At 49.6% G+C, this 24,370-nt stretch overlaps 1 long non-coding RNA gene and 1 pseudogene across 1 annotated transcript; both read right to left on the bottom strand.

The window, feature by feature from the left end:
* Positions 1-7,557: 7,557 nt before the first annotated feature.
* LOC142783819 (uncharacterized) lies at positions 7,558-16,039 on the bottom strand. Its single transcript, XR_012888478.1, has 2 exons — positions 15,677-16,039; positions 7,558-7,968 (listed from the first exon to the last, which is right to left on the bottom strand). It is a non-coding gene; the product is annotated as an uncharacterized LOC142783819 (long non-coding RNA).
* A 5,104-nt stretch (positions 16,040-21,143) lies between these two features.
* Positions 21,144-24,169, bottom strand: LOC142783750 (zinc finger MYM-type protein 1-like; annotated as a pseudogene).
* Positions 24,170-24,370: the final 201 nt, after the last annotated feature.

Genomic DNA, 24,370 nt, shown 5'->3' with positions numbered 1-24,370 from the left:
TTTTTATTCATTCAAGGCTTTACACAATTTCCAAAAGCACATACAATAAAACAGAAACAATTCACACAAAAACGGCCTGATTCCCAAAACGCAGGTTATATCAGGAAACTCTATAACAACACACTAAAATTGCAAAAATTATAGAATATACCAGCTGCTCCGCTTTGTTCAACGCTGGTTCTCATCTGTACCTTACAGATTTTTAAATATAATAGTCCTTGTCAGCTGGGTTCGTACCCCACTGCGCGAGTTCTTGCGATTGATTTCTTTGGAAATGTGGTGAAGCCTGATTGTTATATACAGGTTGGCAATCTTTTTCGCCAAAACGTAGATGTGATTGTCGAGTGGATCGCAGTCCAACAGATGAGGTTCTAACTCAGAAAATAATGCTTGTTCAAACACCTCCGTTAACACCTCTACCATGAGGCGATCACTGTTTGCATGCAACGATTTTAGGTCCTTACATTGAACCTGTAGGGCACGAAGTCCTTTCTCCACAGTGTGGCAGATCTTCAAGACGTCTTTCGATGGCGCCATGGGCTCGGACAAGAAGCTGTTGAATTTCAGGCGAGAAAGTTGCTTCAAAGACCTCAAGGCCTTTTTCTGACAAAAGTTTCCTCTCTTTTAGCTCCTTGATCAAATTTTCTGACGCATCACACCGCTTGCTCAGCCTTCTTTTGGATTGCTGCAGTGTCTTAACTTTCTTCTTTAGTTGGAGAACCTCTTGTGCAGACTCCTCTGCCTTGGAACGGTACCAATCCTTCGCCGGCGAAGAAGGCTCAGATGGCATTTCAACCGCTGCCTCAGCATTGACGACAGGTGACAGCGCAGTCCGACACTTAGGGGCCTCTCGCTTTCTTTTTGCCTGCAAGAAAAAAAAAATTAGTTATGCTCCAAAGTTCAGAAGCCGGGTCCCACCCACTGCTTAGACTGACTAGAAACGGGATTACTACCTCGGGGATCTTTTTACCATTTCGGTGCGGAAGTTTAGCGTGCCCGTATTTATGCACGCACAGTGAAAAAAAAAAGTTGGACAAGTAAGTGTACGTGACGTGCGATTTGTCAGAGAGTGGTGTGATTTTGAACAGCACGTAGGAAACGAGAAACTGTGCCTACACATTCGGAAATCTATAGCCTATTTACCGTAACGATAATGTACATTCGTGATGGTACTCACTGGTTTCTGGAGATGCGCAGGGAACGCAGGAAAAATGGTAGGAATGCTCCCTGGTCGCAGTCTGGTCGTTTGGCCCGTCCTGTCAAAGCAGTTGGCTTCAAAGTGCTCCGAGCAGAGAACGTCCGCATTCTTAGGCTCCAAGCCATCCCTCCGAACAGCACGCTGCCATGCGTCACGCAGCGTCTTGTCTTTCGGAAACCTGCGGTACCACACGCACAAAATAGGTTATTCAACTTTTACTCGCCAGCTGAAAAATGCTAATGAAAGTAAGTTTTCAGCTGAAACCGCGCTTCTCGAATGAGGTAGCGCGCGGAAGGAGACAAGCGATTGAAAGCGCTTTTTCCCGCGTACTTACACGTGAAAAGTGATTCCTGGCTTCTGCTTCGCACGATTAGTGCAGCCGAAGGTGACACACGAGCTCACCATAACGTCCGGAATCGTGTCCACTTCCTTTAGAACTGCACAAAATCCGCACAGAACAAAAGAACGAGGGACAACTGTTGTTCAGTGGCGCGAACGGCGGGGGCCCAAACGACCGACGGCACGTTTTTTGCCTGGAGCAACATGGCGGCCGTCGGCGTCACCAGAGGGCAGGCGCTTCCACTCCAGAAGTTTTTTTTAAACCTCCTTGGCTCAGTGTCGCGTAACTTGCGGGAAAAGAAGGAAATTGGAGCCCATGCACCATTGATCCATTGATGAAGAGCGGCCCCAACTGCTTCTGAAGAAGCGTCCACCATGAGGTCAGTGGAAGCAGTTGGTTAAGGGTGGTGCAGGAGGGTGGCCTTGGAGAGCTTGGTCTTAACAACGGCAAAAGCTTGATCCGCGACCGTGTCCCAGGGAAGTGCGGCTGACTCGGCTTGCGAAGTCGGGAGTAGTGCTTCCAGAGGCTGCAGCAGTGTAAAGCATGTAGGGATGAAGCGGCAATAAAAATTGACGAGTCCGAGAAAACATCGTAGATTGGGTATGGACGTGGGAGGCGGGTACTCAGGATAGCTTGAACCTTGTCAGGTAGAGGAGTGATGCCATCTTTAGTGATCTGATGTCCAAGGAGTGCTATCTCCAAGACTCCAAACTGACACTTTTCTACATTGATGACAAGGTCGTAATTACGCAGTCGAGTGAAAAGCTGACGTAGATGCGCCTTGTGTGTTTCATCGTCCTTGCTGGCAACGAGAAGATCGTCGATATAGGTGAAACGAAACGGCAAGCTTCTTGTGACTTCGTCCATAAAACGCCGAAATGTCTGAGCTGTGTTTCTCAAACCGAAAGGCATTCGTACTCATAAAGCCCAAATGGTGTAAATATTGCAGTTTTGGGAATGTCAGAAGGCTCAACGGGGATCTGGTGATAAGCTTTCACAAGATCAATCTCCGAGTATACAGTTGTGCCGGTTAAAAAGGCAGTACAGTCCTGAATATTGGGTAACGGGTATTGATCGGGAACGGTGACTGCATTGAGAGCCCGATAATCACCACAGGGCTGCCAGTCATTGTTCTTCTTGGGAACCATGTGTAGCGCCGACGACCACAAGCTTCATGACGGACGAATGATTTGCAACTGTAACATACGCTCAAACTCGTTGCGAGCAATTCGAAGTTTATCAGGGCAGAGTCGGTGAGGGCGGCAGTGAACCGGTAGGCCTGTGGCAACGATGCAGTGGGTCACAGTGTGCTTGGGAGTCTTATACATGGAAGACTGCGTTGTAATATCCGGAAACTCGTTGAGCAGAGCTGTATATGGTGACGTGGGCGGTTTCACGAAAGTGGGGTTTAGGGCCGTAGCGCGTGACAGAAAACCATTGTCCGATAAGCTGGTATAGCTATCCACCAGGCGACAGCGGTTCATATCCACGAGCAGATGAAAATGCCTTAAAAAATCGGCGCCTAAGATTGCGTAGCGTACGTCTGCTATCCAAAATAACCACTCCAGTTTCCTATTAAGACCAAGATTAAGGGTCAGAGACTTCTGTCCGTAAGTTGCGATGACCGAAGAATTGATCGCTTGTAAAGGAGTTGACTTTTCGCGAAGACGCCGGCCAGGTTTGGACGCTGGAATTACGCTGACTTCTGCTGCAGTGTCCACCAGCAAGCGCAGACCTGTGGTTTTGTCGGTGATGTGAAAGAGGCGGCTTGATGCTTGGCCTTGATCGCCCGCCACTGTTATTGACGATCGGCCGGAGCATTTCCCATGCGCCATGAGCAAGGTGGCACACATCTGCGAGCTCCGGCACGAAAACGCCGGTGATAATAGCATGTGTTCTGCGGTGAAAAGCAGTGCTCGGGCTGGTGGAGGGGCCGTTGTGGAGCAGCCGACGTGAGAGATGGTCGATGTGGATGAGGCTGGTCATTTAAGTTGCGAATGCTCCGCAATTGCGGACGCAAGTTGGCGACTTCAGCTGCGAGATCTTTTACCGTTTCTCGAAGGAAATCTGCTTCGGAAATCGGAGAGGTGTGGGCAGCGTTTATGACTGCCGGAGCAACGTCCATCGTGTCATCAGCCATTTCTGCCAGCTCCGACAGCGGCTTATCCTGAGCTGGGACAAGAGCCATTCGCATGGTAAGTGGAAGACGCTGTGGAAACAACTGACGTAGTATGGATGTTTCCGAGCCGTCCGGCTGGTCCCTAAGCAGGTGCTGCAGGTGACCTAGAAACTGTGTGGGACGGCGGTCCCCGAGCTCTTCGTTGCACAGAAGTTGCTGAATGCGCCGATGCTTAGGCGAAACGAGTCGGTGAAGAAGAGCCTGTTTGACTGTCGTATATGGAGTGTCAACAAGCGGGCCCACGAGGATGTCGCGTATTTCGGCCATTGCCTGTGGCGGCAACGCTTCAACGAGGAGCTCATGCTTGCGAACTTCTGACGTGATGCGATGAATGCGGAACTTGTTCTCGACTTGAATGAATCTTAAGGAGGGATCGGCAAGCCACAGCTGTGGTAGCGTCATGGTAGTAGTACCTCCAACAACCCCCGAAGAGGGTACATGGCCGGGTGCAGTGGCAGCGGTACCAGGGCTGAGGCTGTCGAGATGCTCACGCTGCTCCATGGAAGGTCGCGTTCGTAGTCCGGGTCACCAATAAATATAGCACTCCGAAACGCGCTTCCGAAAACACAGCGCGCTTTATTAATGCATCTCCGCCATTAATTCAACTACTTCTTCACCCTCAGCAGACTACCCACTACTAGCTTATGTCCCAAGTGTGTCGTGCCAGAAGAAGAAGAAAAGTATGCCAAACGCGTGACCATCCGTGCGTCCATCCATGCATCCGTCCGTCTTTCCATGCGTCCGTCCATGAGTCTGCCTGCCTGCCTGCCTGCCTGCCTGCCTGCCTGCCTGTCTGTCTGTCTGTCTGTCTGTCTGTCTGTCTGTCTGTCTGTCTGTCTGTCTGTCTGTCTGTCTGTCTGTCTGTCTGTCTGTCTGTCTGTCTGTCTGTTCTTGCGTAAATTCGTCCGTACGTCCGCGTGTCTATCCATCGGTTCGTCCGTTTGCTAGTCTAGTCTGTCCGTCCATCCGCGCGTCCATATAGTGCACACCTCACGTACCACAATCTCCCATCTCGCATCCCCTGTGGACATACCTTCTCTAGGGCGGGTACGTGCCACCGGTGGCTACGTACTATTACATATATACAAGGGATGGACAGACCCATGCTTTAAGGAGCTTTGCCCCTAAAATAATCTACCTGCCATCCCCCTGCAACTTGCAGAAATCGACGCATTCGCTGGTATGATAGTTCCTGCAGCACCATACAGCGGTAAAGCGAATAGATGCATAACCTTCAGTGACTTAAAGAAGCGAATAAAAAAATGATAGAAAGAAAATGGGGACAACGCCAACCATCGGCTGAAAACTGACTGCGCACACGTGCGTCGGCTGCCCTCGTCGAACAGCGGCATGTTTTCCGCTTAGTCTCCGTCACCGATAAGAGAATACATAGTAGAACTCACGTGGCGCCACGATAGCTAAACAAATTTGGTGCTCAGAAGTACTACGCACAACGTGGAATTCAATTGTTACCCTTGAGTTATATAGAAAAGAGCACTTTTTGAAAAAGTGGTGGTTCTCTTTGCTTTAAACTTTGATCTTACTATGATGCTTCTAGCGAATTTTTTGGCGTCTCCAAGGGCAGATTTGAGCGAACCATTATGGTTCTTCGTCAGCTGTCGATTTTTCCGCCCCATTCGGCGATGGGTGGAACTTGAAACCTTCCGAGGCCTGGTCAGTCTTCGACTCAGAGCGCTCCCGACCACTTTGACTTGGAAGTGAGCACGATGGGACCGGGAAGATTGTGCAAGGAATGCAAGCCGGCAAATGACGCGCCTGCCGACAGGTGGACAGCGCCACCAGCGCGCATATCGAAAGGCGCGTAGCACTTCGTGCACGTAGGTTTTAGTGGCGTTTTTGAACGCGTGTGGCGAGTTCGCCTCTAGGAAATCGTAAATACATCATGTCCGAATTCGCAACTTTCACGGGTGGCATGACTGTACATCAAACATGGTGGCCGTTGAGATGATCCCCCCGAGCGAGATGGTAGCGGAAAGTACACTTTTGGCTGAGAGTGCAATTCGCACTTCGCTGTCCTTTCGATTTGCGTTTGAGAAATTAGAGGAGGACTAACATACTATATTAAGTAAATAAATGCCGGCTAGTACATTACGTAAACAAATATGTGCTGAATTGTATATAAGGCCTACACGCACGCTCCTTACATTGCTGGCTGTGCGTAATCGCGCCTGGTGTCATGTTTGAAAAGTATTATAACTGGAGCCTCATACGAATTTCTCAGAAATATTAGAAACATTTTCGGACACACGCCTCACAGTTTTGCTTCCATTGCATTCTGCGCGAAGCTTGTTGAGCTCACCTAGAAGCACGAAGTAAAATAAGCGAACGAAAAAATTGTTGTCTTTCAATACCGAAGCACAAGCACCAACTGAGACATGTCATATTACCGACAATATGATTTTAGGGTGCTTTCTTAATTAGCGAGAATGGAGTCAGCTAGCAGCGAACGAAACAAGTGGTAATATGCAATTGTAACGTTTAAGACGTGGCTTTCCCCTTGATATTTTAATGTTTCAGTGATTGAGAAGTACAAAATATAGCATGCTTTGGGGTAGAAACGACAAAAAAATAACGCTATCAGTAAGTGAAACCGAGCATCAATTGTTGCAGATGTGAAGGTCATCGAGGCAGCTCGCAGATGTCTCAGATGTAAAACGATGCGATGAACGTTTTCAATCCGGTCCTTTTAGTCTATTACAGAGGCGTAACGCATTATTATTTAGTTCTGGTACTGCTTGCACAGCCACCGTGTCGAGAAGACGAACCAAGCGCGATAGCTTAACCCGGTACTTGCTGCACTCGTACACAAAATGGGTTCTGCGCACATTCACGGGCCTTGGTTATTTGCCTGCTGAACTCTTAACCACTCAGGGCTATTTGGGACACTAATTTGAACACGAGGCTTACTCTTCCTCCCGGTGTATATAGGCTGTGAGCAGCGGGTGGCACACCGAACACGTGCCACCCCCGAAATGATTTTCGCCATGCCAAGAGAGCTAAAAACAGCCAAATTTATTAGGGGGTGCCCCTCCCCGCCCCCCCAAAAAAAAAACAGTTTCTAGCTACGCGCCTGGCTGGGAGCATGGAGGCTCGCAAAGAAATCAGCCGGCCTTTTCTCTTTTTTTTTTTTGCCCTGCCGCGGTAGTTTTGTGGCTAAAGTACTCGGCTACTGACCCGCAGGTCACGGGATTGAGTCCCGGCTGCGGCGGCTGCATTTCCAATGTAGGCGGAAATGTTGTAGGCCCATGTGCTCAGAATTGGATGCACGTTAAAGAACCCCAGGTGGTCGAAATTTCCGGAGCCCTCCACTGCACTCTAAGGCAAAAGGGTGTTAAAAGGGTGTGCATTTCGTCTTTTTGGGGCATAATGGGGCTGCCACAACCATTTTTTTCCCTTTAAAGACTACCGGCACAGGGTCTAACAGTTAGTCCCTTCAAGGGACTAACATTTAGTACACACATTTACACCTTAGTGAGTAACCGTTAGTCCCAGAGTTCACCCCGAAGAACTAACATTCAATTCTCACATTTGCGCCTTATAGAGCAACTGTTAATCCCCACATTTACACCTTACTGAGCAACCATTAGTTCTCACAGTTGCACCTTGCCGGACAAACGGTTGATCCATTCAAATACTCCGATCGGATGAACTTTTTGTCCCCAGTTCAAACATAGTTTTTTATTCCGCCAGGCCTAATACTTTTACCCTGTTTTTTTTGCGCAGTGAGCAATAAATTGCGCAGAAAAGAACACGCGAAAAAGTAGTAGGCCACCTATGTGTAACTGCTTTCACAATCACGGCAACAACGAAAGACAAAAGTGAGACATCGAAATCTTTTATTTTTCTACATACACATGAAGTTTCCCCATTCTTTTAAGTGAATTCATAGTGATGTGTACAAGTCCAGTCTCGTTGTCAAATCTTGTTGACCCCTTGGGGAGCTTCTCCGACGGAAGCGATAGATGACAGGCATTACAGACGCCAGCACACGCAGCCTTCTGCCAGTTGTGGTCCCACGGCTGCACGTACTATAATATAGTAAAAATAGTTAGGCACGCGTTACAGAAGATGAAGATGCACGCATATGACAGGTACATGCACGTTAATATAAAAACAAGCGCTAAACCTTCACATCTCGCACAGTCCTTCATAAGCTGCTCTGACGAATGACAGGGATGACGGGCATCGCAGACGCTAGCGCACAATCTTCAGCACGGTGTGTGCCCACGGCTGCACAGTAAGTATGTAAAATAGTGAGTCACACGTGAGAGAGGATGAATACAAATGCATATGAAAAATACGTGCAAGGTGAAATGAAAGCACACGCGAGATATGACTTGCTAATAATTTCACCGTGTGGTCACACATCGTCAAGCACTCATTTTGATCCCCGTAGCGCAATAGGTTAGTAGCGGCGGCTGCAGCCACACCTCCACGAATCAGCGTGCCGCAACAAGTCAGCGAGTCCTAAGCGAGCGACGTCGTTCAGCTCGAGCAAGCGAACGCGAGACCAAACACTGCGCTGCATGCGAAGTGTCTGCCGCCGGCGAACTTCGAACAGGAGAGCGAGCGTACGTCGGCCGCCGCCACGAACAGCGCCGAGCTGGTTTGGAGCTAGCGCCGAACAAATCGACGGTAATGCGGCCCTTTTCCACAAACTCGAGCGAGTGTAGCGCGCAAACGCGAGTCCGCCGCCGCGGCCAACGGACGGCGCCGAGGTGCTTCCGACCGACTTGCTGGAAAGCCAACTGTAATGGCGACCGACTTTCAGTGAGTTTCGACGCTAGCGAAAGCCCTGCCAGCCCTTGCTGGTGCACTTACAGTGCGCGACATACTACAACCAAGCTCTTTACGAGAACCCGCAACGTGTTTTCAATGACTCCCAACACAGCAACGAGGTCTCAGCCCAATATCGTCAGCACGGAGCTCATCGCGGTGGCGGAAACAGGCGAGCACTCGATGAGCGAGCGTACGGGAGGTCGACGGCAATGGCGGCCAATTTCCAGGCCGTTGCAAAGCACAGGCGAACTGAACACGCCGAAGCTGACCTTCGCGATGCATTTCGTGCGTGGGATATACAACAAAACTGAGCCCGTTGCCGGCAAGCGCGATCCGTAACGCACACGCGACAAGTAGAGTAGAATGAAGAATGATAACCTACTTGCCTTAGAATCCAGCGCTGTTTTCTGCCCTGAGTTGGACTGAAGTATATATCCGATAGGCCTGTTGACTTCTCGGCCGTCATATTGGCCTCTCCAACTGTTGCTGTCGTGTGTTGGTCGTGGCTACCTTGAAGCCAGAGATATACAGCGCGGCGTGGTGACCTGCCGAGGCTTGCTTCAGACTTCTATGGTGCAGCGAAACGCTAAAGCAGCAGCCCACGCTCATCCAAGCGTACACACAAGCACCACCTCGTAATTCTTAGATCGTCGAATCCGGGCGGCCCTGGTCGAGCACTCCAAGCGCGACGCTACGCAACCGCCCCCGGAAAAATACGGGGAAAGACTGAGCCAGCAGAGGAGAAGAAGGACATGTGTTTTGTGGAGAAGGAGGGCTTGTCACCTTGGCAACGCTTTTCGCGCGGCCTGCAATGCCCGGGCGGTTCATCCCAATGGAGACTAAGTGGATTCGCGCCGCACGCTTCCCTCTGTGGTTGCTCTTCAACGGTCTATCCGTTCATCGAGCGCGCCTATTGGGCTCCGTTACTCCTTTTCTGGGTAATTTTGCCTTAGAGTGTACGGCGTCTCTCATAATCATAGCGTGGTTTTGGGACGTTAAACGCTACAAATCAATAAATGTTTTTTTTTATTTCTGCTTTTAATTCAACTTGAAAAACTTGAGTGCTAACAGTAATATAGAGGCCATTCACAACTTAAAAAAACAGCCAGAAACAAGTGCAAACAAGCAGCAACATCTGCTGTTTGAAGCAGGTCGAAGACTTTAATCATCTCATCACTCCTTCCGGCCGCCACGGTTAAGTGGTGCCACGGTACCTGGATGTAAGGAAAGGACTTAAAGACGCCGAGAAATGTTAAACTAGAACTGAAGAAGACGAGCGGAGGGCAGGTGGCACGAGGGCGACAACAAGAAATGAAGAAGAAGAGAAGAAGAAGGCACGTGCGATTACGAGGCAACTGTGCGCCAATCAGCCGATGACCAGTGGTGGCCCATAGAGGTGGCGTGCCACGATTGGGCCACGTGCGATCATTACGTGGCAGTAGGCTTTGTGGCTGGGGACGAGCCGGAGCAGCGGCAGACGGGAGACAGCGGGCCGAAGCGTCGGACGCAGGTGATCCAGGTTCCGGCCAGGGAACGCGGCCGTCCACGCTGCTGCCGTCCAACCACCAGCTGGGGCGGCATTGCCGGCACGAGTACTGCATCTCGGGGCGCGGCCTGGCCTGCTGTTCTCTTCCTTGCCGAGGGCATCGCGGATCTCGGCGAGGCGTCTCCACGGTCAGCCGTTCGACACAGCGATGAACGTGGCCTGGCTAATGGTCACGGTTGCGTCGAGCATCGCGTCTCGGCGCACGCTCTTCGCTGGACGGGCTGGCCATGCCCCGCATGGAGCATCGCGTCTCCGATGCGGGTTGACTGCTCCGTGGCCGCACCCATGCCATCAAGCGCCGGTGTCACGAGAGCGTCGCACTTCGGCAAGGGACGAGCGAGATGTTCTGCCGGGCGAGACGCGGGAGTGCGCACAGAGGAGCACGGAGCCGGGTGAGGATTCAGGGTGGCCGAGGATTCAGATGCCAGGGGAGAGACTGGCTGAATCTAGGATCGCCGAGCGGTGCCGAGCGACGGGCCAGACTCGGACGTGGGCCACGAGCTCATGAGCTGCAGGGTGCACCCGAGGGTACCTGGCGGTGCCCTGGCCAAGAAGGAACGTGCGAAAGCGAGCTCGAGCGTGGAGGCCACGAAGGCAGACGAAGCAGTGCGCCGCTCGAGAGGACGAGTTCCTGGGAGCGTTCCTGAGCCGGACGTGAGACCCGTACGTGTCGGCCAGGTCGAGCTCCGGCGTGTTCGCTCGGGGTCGAGTCCGCCGGCCGGTACAAGGTGCAAGGACGGGGCCTGCTGAACGGCTCCTGCCTGGGTGCAGTGGCCGGGAGCAGGTTCGTGGGCGAGGCCTACCGGGCGTGGTCCTCGTGAGCCGGGGCCTGACCCTGAACCTCAGGAGTTGCGACCCTGACTGCTGGCCGCGACGTCTGACTAAACGGCGCTGCACACGGTAGCGCATTCGTGTGCCGTAAGCCGTTCCACTCATGCCATGAAATAAAAAGTTCATGTTAATGATTTCTCGTCCGCTATCAACAAACAGTGACGAACGTCCCGTTAACCATCACAATAAATGGCGAGCCTGCCAGGATTAAGCTCTCGCGTTACATCTGAGAGCCTCACGTTGTTTGTGTGTGGCAGACGAGAATGGACGACAAGAGAAAGCTAGTTGAGCTAGGGAAGGAGATGGAACTGAGTGGAGAGGCTTTGCTGGCATGGGTGAGCGCTGACAAAAAAGAAATGAGGAACCAGAGAGCGAAGATCGAGACGAGGCACGTCTAGCAGCACAGGCGGAACATGAGCGTGAAATACCTCGCATGGAGGCTGAAAGGCTCCTCCTCGAAGAGCGACGTCTGTTTATTGTTGTGTGAGAAAAGTTGTTTTCCCCCTAAACAACTTTCTTGAGCAGGGGGATATTGTAAGGAAAGGACTTAAAGACGCCGAGGAATGTTAAACTAGAACTGAAGAAGACGAGCGGAGGGCAGGTGGCACGAGGGCGACAACAAGAAATGAAGAAGAGAAGAAGAAGGCACGTGCGATTACGAGGCAACTGTGCGCCAATCAGCCGATGACCAGTGGTGGCCCATAGAGGTGGCGTGCCACGATTGGGCCACGTGCGACCATTACGTGGCAGTAGGCTTTGTGGCTGGGGACGAGCCGGAGCAGCGGCAGACGGGAAACAGCGGGCCGAAGCGTCGGACGCAGGTGATCCAGGTTCCGGCCAGGGAACGCGGCCGTCCACGCTGCTGCCGTCCAACCACCAGCTGGGGCGGCATTGCCGGCACGAGTACTGCATCTCGGGGCGCGGCCTGGCCTGCTGTTCTCTTCCTTGCCGAGGGCATCGCGGATCTCGGCGAGGCGTCTCCACGGTCAGCCGTTCGACACAGCGATGAACGTGGCCTGGCTAATGGTCACGGTTGCGTCGAGCATCGCGTCTCGGCGCACGCTCTTCGCTGGACGGGCTGGCCATGCCCCGCATGGAGCATCGCGTCTCCGATGCGGGTTGACTGCTCCGTGGCCGCACCCATGCCATCAAGCGCCGGTGTCACGAGAGCGTCGCACTTCGGCAAGGGACGAGCGAGATGTTCTGCCGGGCGAGACGCGGGAGTGCGCACAGAGGAGCACGGAGCCGGGTGAGGATTCAGGGTGGCCGAGGATTCAGATGCCAGGGGAGAGACTGGCTGAATCTAGGATCGCCGAGCGGTGCCGAGCGACGGGCCAGACTCGGACGTGGGCCACGAGCTCATGAGCTGCAGGGTGCACCCGAGGGTACCTGGCGGTGCCCTGGCCAAGAAGGAACGTGCGAAAGCGAGCTCGAGCGTGGAGGCCACGAAGGCAGACGAAGCAGTGCACCGCTCGAGAGGACGAGTTCCTGGGAGCGTTCCTGAGCCGGACGTGAGACCCGTACGTGTCGGCCAGGTCGAGCTCCGGCGTGTTCGCTCGGGGTCGAGTCCGCCGGCCGGTACAAGGGGCAAGGACGGGGCCTGCTGAACGGCTCCTGCCTGGGTGCAGTGGCCGGGAGCAGGTTCGTGGGCGAGGCCTACCGGGCGTGGTCCTCGTGAGCCGGGGCCTGACCCTGAACCTCAGGAGTTGCGACCCTGACTGCTGGCCGCGACGTCTGACTAAACGGCGCTGCACACGGTAGCGCATTCGTGTGCCGTAAGCCGTTCCAGCCGCTCCAGCCGTGCTATCTTTGCCCTCGCGCACGTCGACGATCGCATCATGTCGGGACGACGGGGACCCAAACTGTGAGGCAGCGTTTTTCTCTTGCGAACTGAGAACTCTACGCGCTGGACTCGGAGTAAGCGTAGCCGCGAGCTCTCCGCATGCTAGAGGTCTGACTCTCGTACATGTTGCGTGACGCGTGGCGTGTAGGGTTGGACATATAGTTTTATTTTCACCTGCAACTTCGTTCTCTAGTGTATAATATAACGCTTCTTTTGTTCGCATCCATTGTTGATGTTAATCCTTTTTCGTCCGCTATCAACAAACACAGTGACGAACGTCCTTAACCATCACACTGGAGTTGCAACACAGTGTATTTTCAGAAAGCATCAATGCTGTCGTTAAAGCAGCTGTCACACACCTACGTGATTTGCCTTGAAGATAGGAGCTTGGACAATGATGATCGCCAGATTGATGTGCGGCGCTCAAAAGGCTGTCGCTAATTCCAGATATGTCGGAGTTATCCAGGAAACTGATCGGCGCTATTTGTGGACGCAGCACAGGAATGTTTGCCTGGCAGCTTCCTCCACTTGCTGTACGATGGATCTACAGGCGCACTGCTCTGCAGAAAGCCCTTCGGTGTGCCGTTGCCGCTAGGGGCGCTGACGGCAGCGGCGCGGGACGTTCTCAGAACGTATGGAGTAGGGACGTTCCCAGGATGCAAGCTGGAAGCAGTCATGAGGCAAGCGAGCGCAAACCTCAAAACTACAGCTGATGGATAAAACCTCGTCATAATTGCAAGTGCTTGAAACGATGTCTCAAATGAAGATATGACAGGACTAGTGACCATATTGGCGAAAGGGGTCCATGACATGCGTGCCATTTCCCCCCAGGTACAGGTAGTTATATGCACGATACTGGAAGTACCATGCGTGACGCCAACCTGCAAAGAGCAGTTGTCTACGCAAACAAAGAGATATGGCAGATGAGTCAAGAGAAAGCCTTTGAGGTAGTGTAAATGAACACAGAGGTGCATAATGGGGGTGGTTATTAAAGAGATCGTGGTAGGAGGCAATGAGATGGATTGGTGACTTGCAGGACACGCAGTAGCTTTTTTTTTTGGGGGGGGGGGGGGGGGGCACGCGGACCCTTCGGGGTTCATGGTAGCTAGCAACGAGGAAAACAACGAAGGGGACTTTTTGACAGGTAGTATAGACAGATACGATTCCAAAGTGGCACCAATATCTATGACACGTGGAGTCCGGGGCAGAAATCGACGTAGCCACGAGGGCTGGGCCAATTCAGACGTAGGGTATATTAACATGCAGGGTGGCAGGCATAGGCTAAAGCGGGAAAAAATAGAAGAACAGCTAAGGAAGGAAAGGCTGATGGTATATGGGTTTGTTGAAACACATCTTAGGGATATGGAACAACCACCTAAGAGTCCGGACTACGCATGGGAATATTGTAATAGAACAGGAGGCAGCAGAAATGGGGTGGTCTTGGGGCACTCATTCATATAACTGTAGACTGGCAAAGGTTCAAGCAGGAGCGCAGTGGACATTTATGGTTAAAAGGGAAAGTGGCAGTGTAGAAGACGCTCCTGGGAATTTTAAACTTGTGAACAAGGGCAATAGCCAGAGAATACAACCAACAAATTGTGCAGTGCATAGAAAATAACATTGATGAACTAAGGAAAGAGTGCGAGGTAATCATATTAGAAGATATGAATGTGCACAGAAAAGATATGGATAAATACACTGACACAACAGGCAGAATGCTAATGGATATGTGTGAAAAGCTTGAATTAATCATTTGCAACAGCACTGAAAAATGTGAAGGACAAATAACATGGGAGGTGGGAAGGCTGCAGTCGACGATAGATTATGCAATATTGCCATATATGATGTATGATCGGCTAAGGGTGATGAACATAGATGAATATGGGTCCAGAAGCTTAGGTAGTGGTCACAAACGTATCAAGCTGAGTTTTAGAAGAGAAATAAAATTGGAAAGGCAGCATTACGACCAACGTCACGGTAATAAATATTCAGAAAGGCAAATATAAATAGCAACCAAAGAGGTTGAGAAAACAATCACTGAGGATACCATAACAGAGAGGACGTACACAAATCTAACTCTAGCAGTGCCATTTTTTGGGCGTGTTGGTAAAGGGAGCTTGACGACATATTGAGCGCTATTATTACTTTGCTCGCTGACATATACGACATATTGTCCCTGTCTCTTAGCGCTCAATATGTCGTCAAAAATCTAACTCAATTCTTTTAGATGGAGCTTGCTAAGGTATGAGTCAAATCTACCGGGAAAAGCAGACACCACTGGTGGGACGAGGAATTTAAGAGAGCCATAGTAAGACCTCAGGAAGCCTCGAGGGAACACAGGTATGCTAAACAGAGGAGTGAACCGGAAGATGATGTCAAGAGGAAATGGGATAACTTTTTGAGCTTCAGAAGGGCAGCGTCCGATTTCATCAGTGAAAATATTAGAAGAGGGGCCCAATGGGTGGCGGAAGTAAACAAAAGTAATAGAAAAGCAGCTGCAAAGTTTTGTAACAATCTCAATTCTTTGGGTAATAAGACAAGCATGGAACAGAGATTCATAACTACAGTTCAAAGGGTCAGACTGCAAGGGGGTGAGACAATGCAATATATAAAAACAATGAAGACAGAAAAATTTAAACACCCAGAAAGCACTGCATGCCCCGCACAATATGAGGATGGACCAATTAGCTCAGTGGCTCCACTGGGTCAACGAGAATGGGAAAGGACAGAGAAAATGGTTCCTAATAGCACATCAACAGGCCCTGACGGCATCCGGCCCAATCCCGCTAATAAAGAAACTAGGACCTAACTGTAAGAAAACGTTAAGAGAGGCAGCGAGCAAAGTAATACTATATGGTGAAGCACGACAATTCGTGGAAACTAAGCAGGATGAGCATGATCTATAAAGGAAATGGAGACAAAGTGATATAAATACCTACCATTCAGTGACATCAGTAGTTTACAGGCTGGTGGTACAGATAGTAGGGAGTTTTAGGGCTGGGTACCCAAGCGGCTTGCGTACGCAGGACGTTGGGGCGGCGGTATTGCGCATGCGCGAAACCCCAAACAGATGCGTCGCAAGATCGCTGGGGCGATGGGGCCATGCGTCCGCGCGGTCCACCTTCGCAAGAACTCACGGTATACGCACTGCGGATACTCTAGCCGTCGAGTCAAAATAAGCCAAAGTGCGAGCACTTATAGCGATTACACGGTTTCAGCCAGATTTCCAAAGCTAGAATGGCCTGGAACATAAAAACTAAAAAGCATATGCCAGCCCCCGACTAGCTGATTAGGTGGCGCCATCTAGCACGGTCATAGTGAAACAGACAACCACAACTTTGTTATTGCAGAAATATTGTGCATTGTACATCTGGTGCAAAAAGTGCGCAGCGACAATATTACAAATTAGTAACCTTTTTATTCATTTTCACCTCAAAAACATTACACGTAAGCTAACATGTTCATGACTGCGGTTGCACGAAGTGCCACAAGATGTCGTCACTGTCGTTGCAGTAACCTTGTATTTTTCACTTTTTTGCGTATACCAGATTACTGTACACAATATAAAAAGTGTACTGATCACTATGTATGTTTAATTTAACATTTTAAATCATAAAAAGACTTAAATAATACTTACGCGACAAGACGCTATGGCTCTGCGAGCGCGTGTGAACTTCGTGCGGCTTGCGTTTGCGTGCGTGTCACTGTGGTGCCAACTAAAAGGCATTCCGGTTGGGTATGGGCTGGGCACGCAACGCCGCGCGCTCCCAAGCCCGCAAGGCCCCAAGAGAAAGCGTACCCAGCACTAAAACTCCCTAGTAAAGACTACAGACATGGGTGAACAGTGTGTGTGTGTGTGTGGAGGGGGGGGGGGGTGCCGGAAGAACTACAAAATGGGTTTCGTAAACGAAGGAGGCTGAGGAACAATCTGTTTCCATTGATGCAGTGTATTGAAATATTGAGAAAAAAACACAGGCTTTCGTGGCTGCCATTTCTAGATATCAAGAGAGCTCACGATAGTGTGATTCAAAAAGACTTGTGGGGAATACTGGACACACTAGATGTGGAAGATGGGATAACTAATCTTCCAAAGGATATCTATAAAAGTAACGAGGTAGTTACCAAATGGGAGGAACAGGTATCTGAACTTATGGAAATACAACATGGGCTTCGACAGGGATGTCCCTTGTCACTTTTGTTATTTATGCTGCATCTACAGGGACTAGAAGCCAAATTAGAGGGGCGCCCCGCCATGGTGGTCTAGTGGCTAAGGTACTCGGCTGCTGACCCGCAGGGCGCGGGTTCGAATCCCGGCTGCGGCGGCTGCATTTCCGATGGAGGCGGAAATGTTGTAGGCCCATGTGCTCAGATTTGGGTGCACGTTAAAGAACCCCAGGTGGTCTAAATTTCCGGAGCCCTCCACTACGGCGTCTCTCATAATCATATAGTGGTTTTGGGACGTTAAACCCCACATATCAATCAATCAATCAAATTAGAGGGGAGTCGACTCGGCTTCAGCATCTCTTTTGCCAAGCAAGGAAAACACAACGAGTAGTCATTACCAGCATTTATGCAATCAATGCTGGTAATGTTGGTGTAGTAATAATAGCTGACATTAAGGAAGATCTGCACGGATTGGTGGACATCTGTGGTAATGAGGGAGTTAGGTTAAATTTGAATTTAGGCACAGAAAAATTGGCAATCTTGATTTTAATGATAAAAAGGCAGTGAGCATAGTATAGAGGAAGTTACGCTAACAGTAGTAGATAAATACAAATATTTGGGCGTGTGAATAAATAACGGGCCTGAGTACCTAAGGAAGCACAAAAAATACGAAATGGCTAAGGGTAACAGGAATGCAGCTGTAAACAAAAATAGGGATTTGTGGAACTACAATAGGTATGACGTTGTGAGAGGGATTCGGAAAGGTGTCATGGTCCCGAGTTGACGTTCGGCAATGTGGTCTTGTGCACGAAATCAGAGGTTCGAGCAAGATTGGAAATCGAACAACGTGGCATAGGTAGACCTGCTTTGAGAGCACACGGGAGTACGCCCAAATGAGACAAATGGGAGAGGAGCGTTGGGCTAGGAAAGTTTTCAGCTAATATATATGAAGAATGTTGATACTAAACGGAGAAAGCGAACTCAGAAATTGTCAAGCAAGTATTTAGACAAAAACAGAATGCCAAGTCAATGGAAATATTGGTTAAGAAGAATGTGAAGGAAACAGAGAGAGACAAGTGGAAGATTAAAATGCTTTCGAAATTACCACTGGAGACCTGCCCATCTTTCGAGCACGAAGTACAAATGAAAAGATCTACGATAACTCTCCGGGTAGTTCTCTGCTGTTCGAAGCCAGAACGGGAGTATTGCGGACCAAGATGTACCGAGACAAATACGAAGACACATACACAATATTGTTATGATCGTCGTCAGTAGGCACCAGGCTGTCACTGAGAAACGCGTGCAGCGCTTCCACGCCCGGAACCCCAGTTTTCTTGGAACCAGCGTCCCGCGGCGGGGAGCGACAAATGAATTAGAAGACGGTTCGAGAGTCAATGTACCCACAAGCTATTCCTCCAGGCTGGCTTGTTTAGTGAGACGGAGAAGCAGACCGACCACACAGGTCGTGTCTCCGCGATTCAAGTGTCTACTCCTTGGCTGCTCTTCCAGAGAAAGACGGAACAAGCAACCCAACCGCCAAATCGTTCCGGGAGAGAACCCCATTTCCCCTCTCCTTAGAGCATTGTGTCAAGAGGTGCAATAACTATTTGGTGGACCGTGCGTTACTGACTGATGCCCTGTGGGTGGTGTTTTGTGTATGTGATTGGTGTGGCGATCAAGGAGGAGGAGCTCGACAGGGCTTGAAACGACGCCGCAGAGTGCTGAACGTCGCTCTGAACCATGTAACGGTTCAACCATCACGCTCGTGGTTTGTGAAACTTTCAACCTCTCTATGCTGTAAATAGGTGTAAATAGTGCCATAAACCTGTTTGTTTTTCGCATCCTCATCGTGTCAGCGTTCGTTTCCTCAACGCGAAGTTACGCCACGCTACCACAAGAGACCGGTTAGACCCTGGTCGGAAACAAAGGTGCTCAGCGCTGGGATTCGAATCGACAACTGGTGAACAGCGCAGAGATCCACCACAGTATTTAGTTCGTGTGGAGATGAAGAGCAAGCGGCTGAAAGCTGGATAATGCTATGTAAAGGGCTCCACCCTACAGTCCAAGATAATGGGGTGGAATTTTTCAAAGCATTGGGGTTTAGAGACTGTGAAGGCAAAATGGACTTCTTATCGGGTAGAAATAACTAGGAGGTGGCTACTTATTGGTGGCTTCGATTAAAGCGTGAGTGAAATTCAATTCTAAAACACATAGTGATAGTACTTAACTTTATGGCTAGGTGGCGTCAGCCACGATGATTGATTGATTGATTGATATGTGGGGTTTAACGTCCCAAAACCACTATATGATTATGAGAGACGCCGTAGTGGAGGGCTCCGGAAATTTAGACCACCTGGGGTTCTTTAACGTGCACCCAAATCTGAGCACACGGGCCTACAACATTTCCGCCTCCATCGGAAAGTGGCACCGCCATAAACTTAAGGGCACAGCCGGATCCATCAATCCATTCGGGAAGTGAGCGGCGCACTTCGCAGGTTTTCCTAAGGTGAGCTGCTTTTTTTTTTCTTCGTAGGCAGTAGCTCTTTTACTTGTATTTCATCAATCGGTGCTTGCGCTGCAGGTTTCTCTGATGTTACTGAAGTTGTAAACGACGAAAAAGAAGACCCAGTGTCGCTGCATTGTGCCTGTCCACAAAACTGGGATATTTTTCTGCAAGCAAGAAGATCATTATAGGCGAAGATCCCACGGGTCTCTTTGGTGGTTTGGCGCAATCTCTTGGCAGAGTTTTCGTTTTGGGGCTGGCGCTAGTGCCTTTGTGATTTTGTTTGATTTTTCACAACTTTCTAGTCCCTTCGTACTGTGAGTATACCATGTCTCTTTCTTCTCCTTGCCAGAGGTCTTCCCTCTGGACGGCCTCTCTTCCAACTGATGACATGCCCATTAAGGCCTTTTTGCGCAGCGGTCTCCACAGTGTTCCCGTCGCGCTAGTGCCGACCAACGGGGAAACAATCGGTGGGTAGAACCCAAAGCTAATTCAGAACGAACTTCAGAAAGCGACCTTTCAGTACAGCAAATCACTGATGTCTGACCGTTTGGCAGAGGTGGAATTTTGTGTTGCTCTCCGGACCTGGCCTGTGTATTCGACTTGTTAAAGTACTATAGCTTTGCCTCAAATCCAGTGCGCCCATTTATTCCTGCCCATCTCGCGTACGTTGAAGGCTTATTTCGCGGATTTGACTTGAGTCTGTGAGTCAGAGGTCTTGGAAGTGTTTTCCGCAGTCGGGGCCCTATCAGGGTACCGCTTTTCCCGAGCCTCTGAAAACTTAAAAGTTCTCGCTGAATCAGCCATTGTGACATTTTCAAGTATAAATTGGCGTCAGACATTAAGGAATGACATTTATCATATAGAGTTGAGGCACTTGCTCTGAGTTCACTTCAATGCTTTCAGTGCTGGCGTTATGGTCGCTCAATTAAGATATTCCGCTCAACTTCTCGGTGCCGCGTATGTTGAGAAGGCTATGACGCCAAGAAATGTGCATCAAAGGGCGAAAAATGCTGCCTTTGTTAAGGTTCCCATCTGGCCGATCACGCAAACTGCATGGCTAGAGCTCAAGAGCTTAAGATTTTACAAATTACTGAAAGGGAGCGATGCTTGCGCCATGAAGCTCGAACTACCGGATTAGGGACATCTCACGAATACCCTGAAGCTGATGCTAAGCATTCACAACCGATGGACTTAGCTATAGGCGAGATGATGGCTGCCGCTTTTGAGAAGGCTATGTCAACGACACTGAGCGCACTTTTTTCGTACCTTTCGGAGACCATTCGGCAAGTAATAACAGAGCACATGTCACGACTCTTGCCTGTAGCAGGGCCAACTGCACGAGAATTAGGTGTCCCGCATAGTCAGAAGGAAATTAATGAGGAGCCTGCGAGAAAAGCTAATCTGGAGATTTTGAGAAGGATGCGCCAGCAACATCTCGCATTGAACAGGAAGGTGGTAATAAACCAGAGACCGCATAAAGAAGCAGAGAAGCCATGGGTTTGGACATTTAAGCAAACGAAGAATAGGCCACACCTCATTACGCGAAGTCGATACTCTCCCATAGGGTCCAGGGGCGGCGCCAGGATGTTTTTACTGGGGGGGGGGGGGGGCAACCACGAAAAGTAAGTTGCTCCGGGGGGGGGGGGGGGGCAAGCAAGTGGGGAGCTTATGCGCTGTACTTTCACTGTCTTACTCTATTCCCCTTTTCTTCTTTTATAAACGCCCAACTTCTTCGATTGAAGTCTACGATATGTCCTGTTACATGTCACCTACGCTTCGTTCAGTAGCTCAACACGTCAATAAACATACGTATTGTTCTGCTTAGGTGAGTTCAACGTAATATATTATCTGAAAGATTTTCTCTTGATCTAAATCAACTCTTACACTCTTACAAAAGAAATCACCTAGGCGCTAGCTTTATACGGGTTAGAATGGGATTAGCTGGGCGAAAAACAGCTGATCTATAGCTTCTTTGATAATATGACCAGAACGATAGCAACTTGAGAAGTTGGGCGCAGCTGTGATGTAGTCGGAGGTAGCCAGCCAAGCCTCTGGGAGAAGTCGAGCCGAAGCAATGCCTCCTAGAACTTGTCAAGCCTGCGTGTCACGACGTCAGCTACGTCATCAGCGTCGACCAGTTTGACGCCGCTATGCTTCTTCGCTGTCTTTGCTGTCTAGTACACTGTAGCTGTATCTACAGCTATGCGCAGTTCACTGCAATCTCGCCAAGGATAGCTATCTATTAGCTCACCTGCAACTGCTGCATTTGCTGCACGCAAGTGCTGCTTAGTCACGAAATACCACAATCTTTCACCACAATCTTCCGAAAACACAAGAGGACACCAATTAGTCGGTGGCTGAAACCGTTTGGCTGGGCTAAAGGCCCAGGTTCTAAACACACCAGTGTAAGTAAGATATTCGAGCAACGCAGTAGGATACAACTTAATATTTAGCATGTTTACACAGCAGTTGTATTGCTAGTAAAATGAAAATTGATACAGTTTGTCAAACAACCGATATACAAAATGCAGTAACAAATAAAGGAAATTAAGCTTGGTAACCAGCAGCAACAAAATAACACGTGTTAACTAGATCACAATATAGCTTCAAAAGAGTCATTTCAGAGCATCAGAGATAACGAACACCACTAAGTAATGTTCATATCAATTCCAAGTTTCGTAATGATGCGCCAGATTACAAAATGTTAAAAGGCTGTTCTTGCGCCTGCTGGTGTTGCTAAACGTTGGAAATGGGAAAAGAAAAAAGAAGCAATGTAGCAAAAGAATAAAAAAATGAAGGGCATAGATTTGTAAAACTGGATCACGCATAGGCAGGTAAGTCATTTCACATCTGACTAAACAGTACACCAGTTTTCACAAACGTGTCAGCTCTCCTACTAGGCACTGTTCACCACACAAGCGGGGCACCGACGTGGCCTCAGACAAGCGGGGCACCTTTTGCAGTTTGTTTCAAAGCGAGGAAAAACGGCTGGAATTATTCGATGGCGAAGCGGAATTTCGTGCCCGAACATTTTTCCCATGAAAGCGCCGCAAAGGTACTATAGAGTTTCATTTACCAGCATACTAGTGCAGACGTATACGCCGATTATTGTGTGCAGCATCGAACATGTCAAGAACACGCTGAAGGTCTATCGTATTGGCTAGAGACCATTCTATACCGCAAGCACAGCTAGGTCGCTCAGACGGTTGTTAGTCATTTTGCTGCGAAGATAAGTCTTCAGTCTTCGAAGGCACGAAAATGTGCGCTCGCAAGAAGATGATGATGCCGGTATCGTCACGGTGATAACACTTAGCTTGTGCAGTTCGTGAAAGGCTAACTTATACTCTTCCAAGACGGTGACCAATTGCAGCAATGTTTCTCTCTTGCACTTCCTCTCGGCTTCGATGCGCTGAAGAAGTTTAATTACCAACTTGCATTCAACTTCAACGCTGTTGATGTCGCATGCATAGTGCTCAGCGAAAAGCTTGAGCAAGGAGACGTCCATACAATTTTCACTTTGAGGGTGGAGGGCGCTGACTCCGCAGAGTACGTCAAAGTTTCCGCAAATCGCCTAGTCAGTTCCACAATGAGGTGGTCCAAAACGGGCAGAAAAACTTTGACTCTGAAAGTTTCTTTTGAATCTGGAGACTCTTCTTCAACGGGCCGTCCTTCACTTAATACGAACTGCTCTAAATGGAGCGGAAGGCGCTTCGTTCTCTGCTTTTCCCTTTGGGGGACCCTGTTCTCCTCAGAAATAGTGCAGGTTTGCTCCCACACAGTGTTAAACGCGCTCTGCGAATTTCTGATTTTGGATAACTCGTCAATGACAGTATGCGCCATGAGGCATGCCTGACTAAGGTTGCAGTCTTTACTTTGTAATATGTCCGAAAAAACCTTAAGGCGGCTGAGTAGCTTGGTGAATAGCCTTAAATGGAAAAGAAAAGAGAAGTTCATTTGCTCCAGCAGACCCCCGGCTTCCGTTGCCCGCCTGCTGTTTGTAGTGATGACTTCGCTGAGGCATACAAGAATGGCAGGAAAGCTTTTCATGGCAGCTGTGCAAGCCGTTATCTGGCAGGCCCATCGTGTATCGCTGCGACGCTGCAGCTCTGTCACAGGCAAAGACAACCTTTTTTGAACATCTACATACAGGGAGTAAACTGCAGATTCACTTAGGAATATATAAAGGCTTTCCAAAAGAAATAAAAAATCCCTCACCGGTTTTATCGCCTTGCAGACATCCACGATGACAAGATTGAGACGGTGATTCATGCAGTGTACGTACACTGCCTGCGGCACTTCCTGCCTGAATAGTGCCTGGACGCCTCGTGACGTACCGCTCATGACACTTGCACCATCGTATGTTTGAGCAATTCACAGTTGAGAATCAATGCCGCAGCGATTCAGCGTTTCTTTGACGTAGCTCAGGAGCGACTTAGCATCCAATTGCTCAGCGTTGCGGAATCCAAGGAACCTCTCAAATACAGCCCCATTGAGGTAGTACCTTACTACCACTGACAACTGTTCCGTCTTACTTAGATCCTTGGTTTCATCGACGATAAGTGCAAAGCACTGGGAGCTTTTCATCTCTTCCTTTATACTTGTTAATGTGATGTGGCTGAGAATTTCGAGGATCTGGTCTTGTATCGAGTGATCAACGTACTTCGCATTCGCTGCTCCACCATTCAGTTTCTTTCCTATATTGTCGTCATATTTAGCAAACAAGTTCAAGAGCTCAACGAAGTTTCCTTTGTTTTAACTTCTGGCACTTTCATCGTGGCCCCTCTGAGAGATTCCCTGAACGGCAGTAAATCGCAATATATCGGCAACTCTTGCTATATAGAGGCGATTTTCCTGCACCTCCCTGGAGTACGTGTCGCTGAGATGTGTTGCAACCAACCTGCTTTGTCCTCCCGCCTTCATCTGTGTGAAGAAAACCCACGATGCCTGGCAAGTCTTATGCACG

Source organism: Rhipicephalus microplus, unplaced genomic scaffold, assembly GCF_043290135.1.
Source record: "Rhipicephalus microplus isolate Deutch F79 unplaced genomic scaffold, USDA_Rmic scaffold_12, whole genome shotgun sequence".
Classification (NCBI taxonomy): domain Eukaryota; kingdom Metazoa; phylum Arthropoda; class Arachnida; order Ixodida; family Ixodidae; genus Rhipicephalus; species Rhipicephalus microplus.
This window is presented reverse-complemented; position numbering and strand designations above follow the sequence as displayed.